General features: G+C 40.7%; 1 protein-coding gene across 2 annotated transcripts in view; it reads left to right on the top strand.

The window, feature by feature from the left end:
- MAK (male germ cell associated kinase) overlaps positions 1-13,677 on the top strand; it is an 84,815-nt gene that overhangs the window by 61,489 nt on the left and 9,649 nt on the right. The gene's annotated exons all lie outside the window — the stretch shown is intronic.

Genomic DNA, 13,677 nt, shown 5'->3' with positions numbered 1-13,677 from the left:
GGAAGGTGAGAAGAGTTGGTGTTGAAACCATAAGAGATGGGGTATACTTTTGAAAGATACTTGTGTTGTAATCTCTGTTTAGATAGCAGGTTTGTAATTTTTGGTGTTGAAATCATGGGGGAGTTCTGATCTGACTGCAAAAGCAGGGATGTAAGAAAGTTTGCAGAATATAGATTCATGGTAGGTACTTTTCCTTGCTCTTTGTTTTTGTTAAGCAAATCAGTTATTTTCCATAGCTATGGAAGTGAGCCCTCTGGTGATGGGAAAGGCTACTGTAAATTTTTCTTAGAAGATAAATGGATCCAAAGCACCCCATTTTCATATTTCTGCTCCCTGTGTCATTCAGGAATATATTTCAGGGTATCTGAGACTAATCTGGTTGTTTCCTTTTTAACCAGAAATAGCTCACAAATTCTGAAAATTACTTTGGGTCACAAGTATGGCTGTAATTGAGATTTAAGAATTAGACTCAAAATTAGAAAGAATTGTTTGAAATCTACACGTGAGCCTTCCTGTTACCCTACTGGCACTTTTTGTCTTGAAGATAACCTCCCTAGAACTGGGTAAGATTTTGAAATAGAATTGAGCTTGGACAAATGTTTATTAAGCACCTAGTGTGAGTCAGCCACTGCAGAAGATAAAGACCCAAATGAGAAGTGATCATTTACATTTGTGATCCAAAGTTGTTTTTATACTGGAATATCTTCAGGAATAAAAAATGAATAATCTCTCTGGTGGCCTTCTTTTTTACTGTAAAGCCAAGTATAAAAGGTCTTATTAAGCATCAACCTCTAGGGTCATGGGTGCTCTAGAAATGTACCATATAATTTCAGGGCAGCATGAAATGACACCACAAGGATTGGCAGATCTGTGATGCTAGCCTTCAGGGAGAGAGATGCAAGGGTCAGTTATTGACCAGCTACTGGCTGACTGTGCACTGGAGCAAGATTTTGAGATTCTGTTTTCTGTTACTTACAATGGGATTGCAGTCATCAGCTCACCCTATAAGCTTAATTTTTGCAAGGTAGTTGCAAACAGAGCATGCAGGTGCCCTCTGGTCTCACTCAAGCACCTCCCACAACCAGGACTCTCCAGCTTGAACAGATGCCACCATGCCAGCAGGAAGATCAGCTCACTCCACAGCACTTGAAATCATGGTCTGCGGATCTTTCCCAAGTCCCTTTGTCTCTTAACGTCCTGCCTTCAACCCTATGTATTCAATGCCCTATATCATTTCTATACCATCACCACTACCCATTTAAATTTTCTTAACATGGCACACAAATTCCTATGTGACCTGACCCCTGGGCCCTCTCCAGCCTCATTTTGTGCCTTGCCCTGTTCTCACTCCATCCATATTAAACATCTCTGGGTTCTTTCCTATCTCAGGTCCACTGCAGCACTGTTGCCTCTCCCAGGAGCATACTCCCCACCCCCTACCAGTTTCTAAACATGATTCACATTTCATCTGAAAATTACCTATTTTGAAGAAAGACAAACTTAGTTGCTTCTATTATTTGCTCCTTCTCCAAATTTTTCTAAACACTGCCAATTATTTTTCTGATGATTTGTAAGTATTAATGTCTCCCTTCTCATTGTTAAGAGCCAAAGGGGTAGAAACTGGTCTATGCTTGGTAAATATTTGCTAACTGACTTTTGAATCTCCTTTGAGGTGAAGTATGATAGTGTATTAATTTCTACTTCTAACACAGTGTTTGGTATATAGAAGGTGTCCAATAAAAACTTACAAACTAATACACAAATGATTTAAAATTCTATGTTATGTCTATTTTCAAAAAAAGGAATCTTTAAAAAGACATAAAATTAAAGTAGTTACCTTCAATAGTGTATATATTTACTTTGAAAAAAGGGACATTGTAAGGCTAACTAGATTAACAAAACAATTTAAATATTAATGTCCCTGTTTTTGTTGTTGAACTGTATTTATGAAAACTGTTCACTTCTAGAGATTTTTCGTTTTTCTCCCTACCTTGTACTTTGTCTTTTTATATTTTTTCTGTTTTATTTTATTTTAAATTATATTTTATTGATTATATTGTTATAATAGTTCCAATTTTTTCCCCTTTGCTACCCTCCACCCAGCAACCCCTCTCCCCCAGCAATCCTACCCTAAGTCCATGCCCATGGGTCGTACATAAAAGCTCTCCCGGACTTCCGGCCAAGATGGAGGCTTAGACGGACACGCTAGGTCTCCCTCTACAACCAGAGAGGAATACAACTACTTCAAAACAAAGGATAACTAGAAATTCCAGAAAATAAAGCTACATGGAAGCCCAACATATGAAGTTATAAACCAGCGGTGCCATTTGGGCAGGTAAGAGTTAAAGAAGGCAAAGCTGTTTGCGGAGCGGCGGGGCGGGGCGGCGAAAAAGCCCGGAGGCAATCAAGCCCCTGGCGTGCGCGACTCCAATCAAGCCCCTGGCGTGCGCGACTCCGGCGCTGGGGAGCAGCCGCAGCATCGCCTTGAACAGTGAGGCCCAGGGGGGCGGGAGGACGGATCCCGGTCTCCTAGCTGAATAACTGTGTGAATCCATCTTGGACCCCCGCCCCCACAGAAAGCACCACAGGGCTGCGAAATAGGTCGCGGACAGGCAGGCGCCGGCAGGTCGCTGATTTGTGACGCTTACACAGGCACCGCCCCCGACAGCCAGCCCAGGAAAACAAAACGCATCTGTCAAAATGTGGCAGACAAATATAGAGATCCCGGTGGTGCAGCTCACCAGGCAACAGATAGAGAACCTGACAGATGAACAGATAAGAAACCTGTCAGAGGCTCAGTTCTGGGCCATTGTTATCAGGTGGCTTACAGAATTCACAAAAGAGCAGGAAAAAGATATGAAAGAAGCGAAAAACTTTCATAACGAAAGGAACAAAACCACGTACGAGACAGATGGTGAGGAATCCAGAGTTCATTTCAACAAACTGGAATATGGAGAAGGAAAAAGCAGTCAACCAATGCAGCGAGAGGAAATAGGAAGCAACAATGAGAGGATCAGAAACCTCTGGGACAGCTATAAAAGGCCCAACATAAGAATCATTGGTTTGCCAGAGAATGAGGAAGATGAACTAGAACTTGAAAAATTGAGTGAAAATATAATAAAGGAGAACTTCCCAGACTTGGGGAAGGGAATAGACTTGCAGGTCCAGGAAGCAAGGAGAGTTCCCAAGAGACTGGACCCAGGGAGAACCACTCCAAGACACATTATAATCAAAATGTCAAAAATTAAAGATAAAGAGAGAATCTTAAAAGCAGCAAGAGAGAAGAAAAGAATTATGTACAAAGGGGTCCCAATTAGACTATCAGCTGACTTCTCAAGGGAAACCCTACAAGCAAGAAGGGACTGGCAAGAAATATTCAAAGTAATGAAAATCCAAAACCTACAACCACGAATACTCTATCCAGCGAAATTGTCATTCAGAATAGAAGGACAGAGAAAGTGTTTCCAGGACAAAATAAAACTGAAAGAGTTCATTAGATCCAAACCACTGTTATATGAGAAGTTAAAGGGACTGGTTTGAAAAACAGAAGCTAGGGAGATGAAACAAAGGCAAACGAAACAGGCAACGAGAGTGGAAAAGGAACTGTGGGTAAGGGAAGCATAGTGGGGGGAGGTCAACAGGGAGGGGGAGTGGGGAGAGGGAGGGAGATGATATAGGAATTGGGGATCATGGTAGGAGGGAATGGAATAGACGGAGAGAGGTTGGGAGGAACTGTATGCACAACTAATGGACATAATCTAAAAGGGGGGGACAACTGGAGGGAGGGGGCCACCGGGTGGAGGGGAGCAGAGGGAAGGGAAAGTGGCACAAATGTAATATTTTAATCAATAAAACACATTAAATCTGAAAAAAAAAAAAAAAAAAAAAAAAAAGCTCTCCCGCTTCACCCTTTCATATATTCTTATTCTTTTTTAAAAATAAATAAATGATTAACTATTTTAACAATAAAAAATAACAATCCTTCCCTCTCAGATATTAAGACCCTTTATAATCTTATAAAGGACAATGGGCGAAGGTCTCAAGGTCCTCTAGCTGCTTCAAGCTGGACAGGGTCGTCGTCCTACCTACTCTTGGGTCCAGAAAACCCTAATAAGAGTGGGGGAGTGGAGGGGAGGGTGGCCCTCCCACATGGGGAAGGATTGTGCAGACTCCAGGTCAGTTGGCTGTCTCCGGTCAATGGCGTGCTTGGTTTAACAGGCTGGCATTCTTGTTGTATTCTGGAGGCAACAGATTTGGCAAAAGGGTTAAAAGACATCATTCAATCCATAACCACTAGATGACAAAAGGCAGGGATTAATTTTTCAATGTCCCACATTAGGGAAACCAGTTTTAAAGTGAAGCCCACAGACCACCCCATTCTTCACCAACCCAGCCACTTAGTTCAGCCAAACCATTGAGTCTCAGGAGGCAGCGCTGCAGACAGGATTAAGTGAGGCCTATATGTACAGACAATCACTCAGGTAATGAGATCATAGGCTTATGCCCTTTGAAAACAGAAAACACATGTTAATTTATGTAACAACCCACAAACCAGTCTCTAAATCTGTAAGACTGTCCTATTGGAAAGACATCCAGTTGCAAGGCATTTGACATTCTTCTTGCCTGTAAATTAAATACCTTTGATGATACCACAGAAATAAACTTTCAAGTGAAAACATTTTTTAAATGAAAAGAAACTTTAAAAACGGTTAGCTGCACGACTTTATAGTCTACCACTCAGCATTGTGATTTTCCTTGAATAATGATTTTTCTAAGATTACCCTCCTTGTCATTAAAGGGACTGCATTAAATCCATTTTTAATTTATCCTGTTCATTTGCATAAACACAACAAGAGCAGCAAATGATCACTTATGATCTTTAAGTCTGCTTTGCTGGAACTTACACAAGAAACATTTAGGGTGACCTTCAGTCTGCCCTTCAGGGCACAGAAGCTGAGCCACATACATGACATTCAGCCTTGCCTGTACACATCTGTCTTTTCCAAGTCCTTCTGTTTTTCCATTGTGCCTTAAGGTTTCTTCTAGCCATCTTTTAGGAAAACAGCCTTCATTTTTTCCCTGGAAAGATTTCTGTGAACCGCACAACCAACCATGGTACCAGGCCTTTTATCTCGTGGGCTTTTATTACCTTCGAAAGTCATTCTCAGTTCCTCAGGGCTTTTTGGTAACAACCAGAGCGCAAGGATGTCTCCTTTAGGCATGACATTCCAGTCAAAGTCTTAGTAAAAAAAAAAACCTCCATTAACAACTGGTCTTATTAGTTTTATGCAAAGAAACTTATGTCATTACTTACTTCTTTAGAATGCCAAACTCTGGAGGGATCAGATAGGGAGAAAAATATAAAGTGTGAAGGAAAATCCTTGTCCTAATATTCACTGAACTGGCATTTCCATTCTTCATATTTTCATTTTTCCCCCACTAAAATTTTTTTGTTTTTCCATTACAGTTGTCCCATTTTTTTTCCCCTCTTGCTTCCTTGCACCCTGTCCCCTCCTTCTCCAACATTTAGTCCCTACTCAGTTGTCCATGTCCATGGGTCATTTATACATGTTCTTTGACTAGACCCTTCCCCTTCTTACCCCCTTCTCTCCTTCCCGCCTCCCCCCTTGTTACTGTTAGTCTACTCCTTGTTTACATACCTCTGGTTCAATTTTGCTCATTCGTTTGTGTTGTTCATTAGTTTCCTGTAATAGGTGACCGCATACAGTATTTTTCTTTCGTTGCCTGGCTTATTTTGCTAACCATAATTCTCTCTGGTTCCATCCGTGTTTTTGCAAATGGTAGAAGTTCCTTTTTCCTTTCTGCTACACAGTACTCCATTGTGTAAATGTACCACAGTTTTTTGATCCACTCATCTACACATGGGCACTTAGGTTGTTTACAGCACTTGGCTATTGTAAATAGTGCTACTATGAACATAGGGGTGCATAGGTTCTTTTGAATTGGTGTTTCAGGATTTTTTGGATATAATCCTAGCAATGGAATTGCTGGTTCAAAAGGTAGTTCCATTTTTAGTTTTTTGAGGAAATTCCAAACTGTTTTCCATAGTGGCTGCACCAGTCTGCATTCCCACCAGCAGTGCACCAGGGTTCCCATTTCTCCGCATGCTCTCCAGCACAAGTTGTTTGTTGATTTTTTGATGATGGCCATTCTGACTGATGTGAGATGGTATCTCATTGTGGTTTTTACTTGCATCTCTTTGATGGCTAGTGATGTTGAGAATTCTTTCATATGTCTATGGACCCTCCATATGTCCTCTTTGGAGAAGTGTTTGTTTAGGTCCTTTGACCATTTCTTAATTGGGTTGTCTGTCTTCTTGGTGTTGAGTCGTATGAGTTCTTTATATATTTTGGAGATCAATCCCTTGTCTGAGGTATCATTGGCAAATATATTTTCCCTTATGGTTGGTTTCCTTTTCATCTTGCTGATGTTTTCTTTAGCTGAGCAGAAACTTTTTAGTTTGATGTAGTCCCATTTGTTTATTCTTTCCTTTATTTCCCTTGCCTTAGGAGATAGATATATCAGTGAAAATGTTGCTACGTGGGATATCTGAAATTTTCCTGCCTATTTTTTCCTCTAGGACTTTTATAGTGCCACGGCTTACATTTAAGTCTTTGATCCATTTTGAGTTTATTCTGGTGTATGGTGTAAGTTGGTGGTCTAGTTTCATTTTTTTTGCATGTCCCTGTCCAGTTCTCTTAACACCATTTGTTGAAGAGGCTCTTTTCACTCCATTTGATGTTCCTTCCACCTTTGTCAAATATTAGTTGACCATATGAACCTTGGTGTATTTCTGGGCTCTCTATTCTGTTTCATTGATCTATATGTCTGTTCTTATGCCAGTACCAGACCATTTTGATTACCGTGGCCTTGTAGTATAGTTTGATATCAGGTATTGTGATTCCTCCTACTGTGTTCTTCTTCAAAATTGCTGTGGCTATTTGGGCTCTTTTTTGGTTCCATATAAATTTTTGAAGTATTTGTTCTATGTTTTTGAAAAATGTCATTTGTATTTTAATAGGGATGGCACCAAATCTATAAATTGCTTTGGGTAGTATGGACATTTTAATGATGTTGATTTTTCCCATCCATTAGCATGGTATATGCTTCCATTTATTTGTATCTTCCTTAATTTCTATCTTTAGTGTTCTGTAGTTTTCTGAGTACAGGTCTTTTACCTCCTTGGTTAAGTTTATCCCTAGGTACTTTATTTTTCTTGTTGCTATGGTAAATGGGATTTTTCTTTCAGTTTCTATCTCTGAGATTTTATTGTTGGTGTACAGAAATGCCTTTGATTTCTGAATATTGACTTTGTACCCTGCTATTTTTGCCCTGGCTGGTTTAGCTCAGTGGATTGAGCGTCGGCCTGCGAGCTAAGTGTCGCTGGTTCGATCTTCCAGTCAGGGTACATCAGAGAAGGAAAACTCTGACTCCAAAAAACCTCCGCTGCCTTGCGGCATACCTCTTCAGGGGAAAGGCTAAGGGAGTAAACCCCGACAGAAAATCCGGAGCCGGAGTCCCTAAGGCGGTTTGACGTTGTAGTCAACACCGGCAACTCCTGCGGCGCACCTGAACCCAAGCTGTATCGACTCCGTCTTTCCCTTGGACCCTTCAGCTGCGAAGAGAGGGGGGGTCTGCTGCATGGGCAACAGCAGACCCTCCATATTACCCTGCCCAGGCTCTGTAGCTTCAGCGTCATCGCAAGATGTCGATTCAACACGGGAGGAGACAGATACCATGTCACTCCCGAGTCGGACTGCACAGCCATTCTTGGCGGTGCAGATAGACTCTGAAGAAGCTACACCATCGTCTCTCGAGACGGACGGCTGCCAACGACGACCCTGCTATTTTGCCGAATTCACTTATTAGTTCGAGTAGTTTTTTGTGTGGCGTCTATAGGGTTTTCTATGTACACTATCATTTCATCTGCAAATAATGACAGTTTTACTTCCTCTTTTCCAATTTGGATGCCGTTTATTTCTCTTTCTTGTCTGATTGCTGTGGCTAGAACTTCCAAGACTATGTTGAATAGGAGTGGAGAGAGTGGACATCCTTGTCTTGTTCCTGACCTCAGGGGGAATGCTCTCAGTTTTTGCCCATTGAGTATGATGTTGGCTTCAGGTTTTTCATATATGGCCTTTATTATGTTGAGGTATGCTCCCTCTATTCCCATTTTGCTGAGAGTTTTCATCATAAATGGGTGTTGTACTTTATCAAATGCTTTTTCTGCATCTTTTCATATGATCATGTGGTTTTTGTCTTTCATTTTGTTTATGTGGTGTATTACGTTTATTGATTTGCGAATATTAAACCATCCTTGCATACCTGGGGTGGTGTATGATCTTTCTAATGTGTTTGTTACTGGATCCAGTTTTCCGATATTTTGTTGAGGATTTTAGCATCTATGTTTATCAGCGATATTGGCCTGTAGTTTTCTTTCTTTGTTTTGTCGTGACCTGGTTTTGGAATTAAGGTAATACTGTCTTCATAGAACGAGTTTGGGAGTCTTCCCTCTTCTTGTATCTTTTGGAATAGTCTGAGGAGGATAGGAGTTAGTTCTTTCCTAAATGTTTTGTAGAATTCAACTGTGAAGCCATCTGGTCCAGGGCTTTTGTGTGCCAGGAGTTTTTTGATTACTGCTTCAATTTCACTAGTTGTTATTGGTCTATTCAGGCTTTCTGCTTCTTCTTGATTCAGTTTTAGAAGACTATATGTTTCCAGGAATTTGTCCATTTCCTCTAGGTTGTCAAATATCTTGCCATACAGTTGTTCATAATAATTTCTTACACTTCTTTGTATTTCTGTGGTATCGATTGTGATTTCTTCTCTTTTGTTTCTGATTTTACTTATTTGGGTCCTCTCTCTTTTTTTCTTGATGAGCCTTGTTAAAGGCTTGTCAATTTTGTTTATCTTTTCAAAGAACCAGCTTCTACTTATGTTGATCTTTTAAATTTTAGTTTAGTCTCTATGTCATTTAATTGTGCTCTGATCTTGATGATTTCCTTTCTTCTACTTGATCTGGGCTTTGCTTGTTGTTCTTCCTCTAGTTCTTGTAGCTGTAGGGTTAAAATTTTTATTAGAGATTCTCCTAGCTTTTTTAGGTAAGCCTGTATTGCTATGAACTTTCCTCTCAGGACTGATTTCACTATATCCCATAGGTTTTGGGTTGTTGTGTGTTCATTATCATTAGCTTCCAGAAACTTTTTGATTTCTTCCTTGATGTCATTGTTAACCCATTCGTTATTTAATAGCATGTTATTCATTCTCCATGAGTTTGAATGTTTTTGAGTTTTTTTCCTTGAGGTTGATCTCCAATTTTAAGCCATTGTGATCTGAGAATATACTTGATATAATTTCAATTCTCTTGAATTTGTTAAGGCTTGTTTTGTGTCCTACCATGTGGTCTATCTTTGAAAATGTTCCATGTGCACTTGAGAAGAATGTATATTTTTCTTCTTTGGGGTCAAAAGTTCTATATATATATACTAAGTCCATTTGATCTAGAGTGTTGTTCAGTGCCTCAGTGTCTTTGGTGTTTCTTTGCTTCGAAGATCTGTCCATTGTTGACATTGGGGTGTTAAAGTCCATTACTACGAGTATGTTGCTGTCTATATCTTTCTTGGAGTCTTTCAAAAATTTCCTTACATATTTGGGTGCTCCTAAGTTGGGTGCATATATATTTATAAAAGTTATATCTTCTTGATGGCTTTTTCCCTTAAGTATTATGAAATGTCCTTCTTTGTCTCTTTTTATGGCCTTTGCTGTGAAATCTGTTTTGTCTGATATAAGTATTGCTACCCCAGCTTTTCTTTCATGTCCATTTGCTTGAAATACTTTTTTCCATCCTTCACTTTCATTCTGTATAGATCTTTTGTTCTAAGGTGGGTCTCTTGTAGACAGCATATATGTGGGTCATTCTTTCTAACCCATTCAGGTACCCTATGTCTTTTAATTGGAGCATTTAATCTATTTACATTTAATGTTATTACTGATAAGTACTTATTCATTGTCATTTTCCCCCTTTGTATACTCGTGTTCCTCTCTGTCTCTGTTTCTTCATCTTCTTAAAGCAGACCGTTTAGCATCTCTTGCAATGCTGGTTTGGTGGAGATGTATTCTTTTAGCCTTCTTTTGTCTTAGAAACTCCTTATTTCACCTTCCATTTTGAATGAGAGCCTTGCTGGGTAGAGTATTCTTGGTTGTAGGCCTTTGTTTTTCATTGCTTGGAATATTTTTTGCCATTCCCTTCTGGCTTGTAGTGTTTCTGCTGAGAAATCTGATGATAGCCTTATTGGAGCTCCCTTGTATGTTATTAGCTATTTTTCTCTTGCTGCTTTTAGGATTCTTCCTTTGTCTTTCAATGTTGCCATTTTAATTATGATGTGTCTTGAAGTGGGCCTGTTGGGGTTCATCTTCATTGGGACCCTCTGTGCTTCCTGGACTTGCGTGACTTTTTCTCTCCTCATGTTAGGGAAGTTTTCTGTCATTAGTTTTTCAAAGAGGTTTTCTATCCCTTGCTCTTCTTCTCCTTCTGGAATTCCTATGATACGGATATTATTACGTTTCATGTTTCCTGCAGCTGTCTTAGAGCCTCTTCAGTCTAGTTCAGTCTTTTTTCATTTTGTTGCACTGTCTGGGAGTTTTTGTGTACGTTGTCCTCCAGCTCGCTGATCCGACCTTCTGCTTCCTCTAGCCTGCTTTTAATTCCTTCTACTGTGTTCTTCAATTCAGAGATCGTATTCTTCATTTCCTCCTGGCTCTTATTGATAGCTTCCATGTCCTTTTTTATGCTAGTGTAATTCTCAGTAAGTTCCTTGTAGTTTTTCTGGAGTTTTTGGTAGTTTCCACTAAGCTCATTCATCTTCTCCATAATCTATGTTTTGAATTCCATATCTGATAGTTTGCTCCCCTCTATTTCATTTAGCACTCTTTCTGAGGATTCTACCTTTCCTTTTGATGAGTGGTTGTTTCTCTGTCTCCCCATTTTTGTGACTCCTATTGTTTGTTGGTGCTTCTTAGAATGATCTGCATTTCCTGGATCTGCCTCTGGTGGCATCAGATCGTGTACCAGTCTGGCCCTAGGCAGCGTATTGGAGACTTCCAGGGATCTACTGCCTTTGTCTGACTTCTTTAGTTGTTAATCTATTCAATCTGTGATTAGCCATCCGGCTTAAGAACCGTGGGTGTGGCAGCTTAATTCCTGTAGGCAGGGCTTTTGCTTCCCCTCAGACTGATGCCACTTTGAGGGGAATGGTTTGCCTGCAGTACTGGGGATGAGTCAGCACTGGGACCCGGTCGGCTTCTCCCCCAGTTCTCCCCTCAAATCCACCGCACCAAACTCTCCCCAAGTGTCTCCAGTCTCTCTGCCTTCCCTCTGCTTGAGCCCAGGGTAAGTGGGGGTCAAAATATTTTCATATGTGATCCACTTAAGAGCTCTTTTTCTCCTGCTGTTTCTTTCCGCCTAGCAAGAGACCCTGTGGCTTTTTGCTTTTCACAGCTGATACTATTTTACTTTCCACTCTGTTGCTGTAGGCTGGGAAGCCCAGCTGGGCGTTTAGACCCTGCTCTTTTCAAGGGGAACCCCTGGCTGCTGAGCTGTTTCTCAGTCCCTTCAGCTGCCACCTGTGGGAGCCCAGCCAGCCCTTCCGCGTCTTCGCACTCCCTACCGGTCACGTTGTGATGTAGCGGCCTTTTCTGTCTCTCTGTGGTTATAAGACTCCTTTCCAGCTAGTGTTTGGTTGGTTATTCCAGATGATTTCTTCAAAATTAAGTTGTAAATCCAGACTGGTCCTGGGAGGAGGTTAGTGTAGCTTCCACTTACTCCTCCGCCATCTTGGATCTCTTTTTATATTTTTAATACGAGTAATTGCTTCCTAGTACATTTTCTTTATTGTCAGGTAATAGTCTATTATAGTTCTTCTTCATTGGGACCCTCTGTGCTTCCTGGACTTGCGTGACTCTTTCTCTTCTCATGTGAGGGAAGTTTTCTGTCATTAGTTTTTCAAAGAGGTTTTCTATTCCTTGCTCTTCTTCTTCTCCTTCTGGAATTCCTATGATATGGATATTATTACATTTCATGTTGTCCTGCAGCTGTCTTAGAGCCTCTTCAGTCTTGTTCAGTCTTTTTTTCATTTTGTTGTATTGTCTGGGAGTTTTTGTGTATGTTGTCCTCCAGCTCGCTGATCCAATCTTCTGCTTCCTCTAGCCTGCTTTTAATTCCTTCTACTGTGTTCTTCAATTCAGAGATCGTATTCTTCATTTCCTCCTGGCTCTTATTGATAGCTTCCATGTCCTTTTTGATGCTGGTATAATTCTCAGTAAGTTCCTTATAGTTCTTCTGGAGTTCACTGTAGTTTTTCTGGAGTTCTTTGTAGTTTCCGCTGAGCTCATTTAGCTTCTCCATAATCCATGTTTTAAATTCCGTACCTGATATTTTGCTCCCCTCTATTTCATTTAGCACTCTTTCTGGGGATTCTACCTTTCCTTTTGGTGGGGGGTTGTTTCTCTCTCTCCCCATTTTTGTGATTCCTTTTGTTTGTTGGTGCTTCTTAGAATGGTCTGTTCTTCCTGGATCTACCTCTGGTAGCGTCAGATCATGTACCAGACTGGCCCTAGGCAGCCTATTGGAGACTTCCAGTGATCTGCTGCTTTTGTCTCTCTTCTTTAGTTGTTACTATATTCAATCTGTGGTTGGCCGTCAGTCTTAAGGACCGTGGGTGTGGCAACTTAATTCCTGTATGCAGGGCTTTTATTTCCCCTTAGTATGACGCCACTTGGAGGGGAATGGTCTGTCTGCTCTACTGGGGCTGAGTCAGCACTGGCTGGTCCTGGGAGGGGGTTAGTGTAGCTTCCACTTACTCCTCCGCCCTCCTGGATCTCCGTCTGCGTTGTCCTTGATGATACTTCTTTAATCTGTCTGGTTGTATTTCAGCTACTTTTTGGTGGATCTTTTTCTCTGGTTAGTTGATTGAGAGTCACTCTGCCCACCTTGTCTTGAGATCTTTTATGAAGGTGCTGTCAGTCACTCACTCCTCTCCGCCTTTGTTCCTGGATTCTGTCCTTAATAGGAGCAAGCTGAGAACATTGTCCCTACTCCGTGGCCATCTTGGTCCCCTCCTCCTATAGTTCTATTTGTAGGTGTTAGAAACCAAAATCCACAAGGAGCTATACATCCTGTGAGAAAGGGAAATATTTACCTGATGGAGTATTTCCTTAGAAAATTGATGACAGGTAATCTTGAAGCTTGGTACAGAACAACCATGCTTGTTTCTGGCTTTAAAACAAGGATATTATGATGTATCTCATAAATGTGAAACCCTGCTGAGGAATTCCCTTCTTGAAAAGCAGAAGCTCATATTACCTGGAAACCGTTGCTGACTTCCTACATTAATGGTAGCAGGGGGAAATGTGGCATGGATGAACCAGAGGCTTGGACTGTGATGTCTGTTGCACCTCATAAGTTGGATCCAATTTTTTTGTCAGTAAAAAGAAAGCAAGTCAGGAAAATTTCAGATCTCTTAAAAGTAGGTAAAAACAACACCTTTTGACCATTAGTACCAAAGTCCAAAGGTGACTCCATATCTTAAATTTCAGATAATCATAAATAATTTAACTGTTTACATTTTACTATGTCTAATACACAAGCAAACTTCGCAG

This window comes from Furipterus horrens, unplaced genomic scaffold, assembly GCF_987537825.1.
Source record: "Furipterus horrens unplaced genomic scaffold, mFurHor1.1.pri manual_scaffold_3, whole genome shotgun sequence".
Taxonomy (NCBI): Eukaryota; Metazoa; Chordata; class Mammalia; order Chiroptera; family Furipteridae; genus Furipterus; species Furipterus horrens.
The sequence above is the reverse complement of the archived record's forward strand: the minus strand, read 5'-3'. Positions and strand labels throughout refer to the sequence as shown.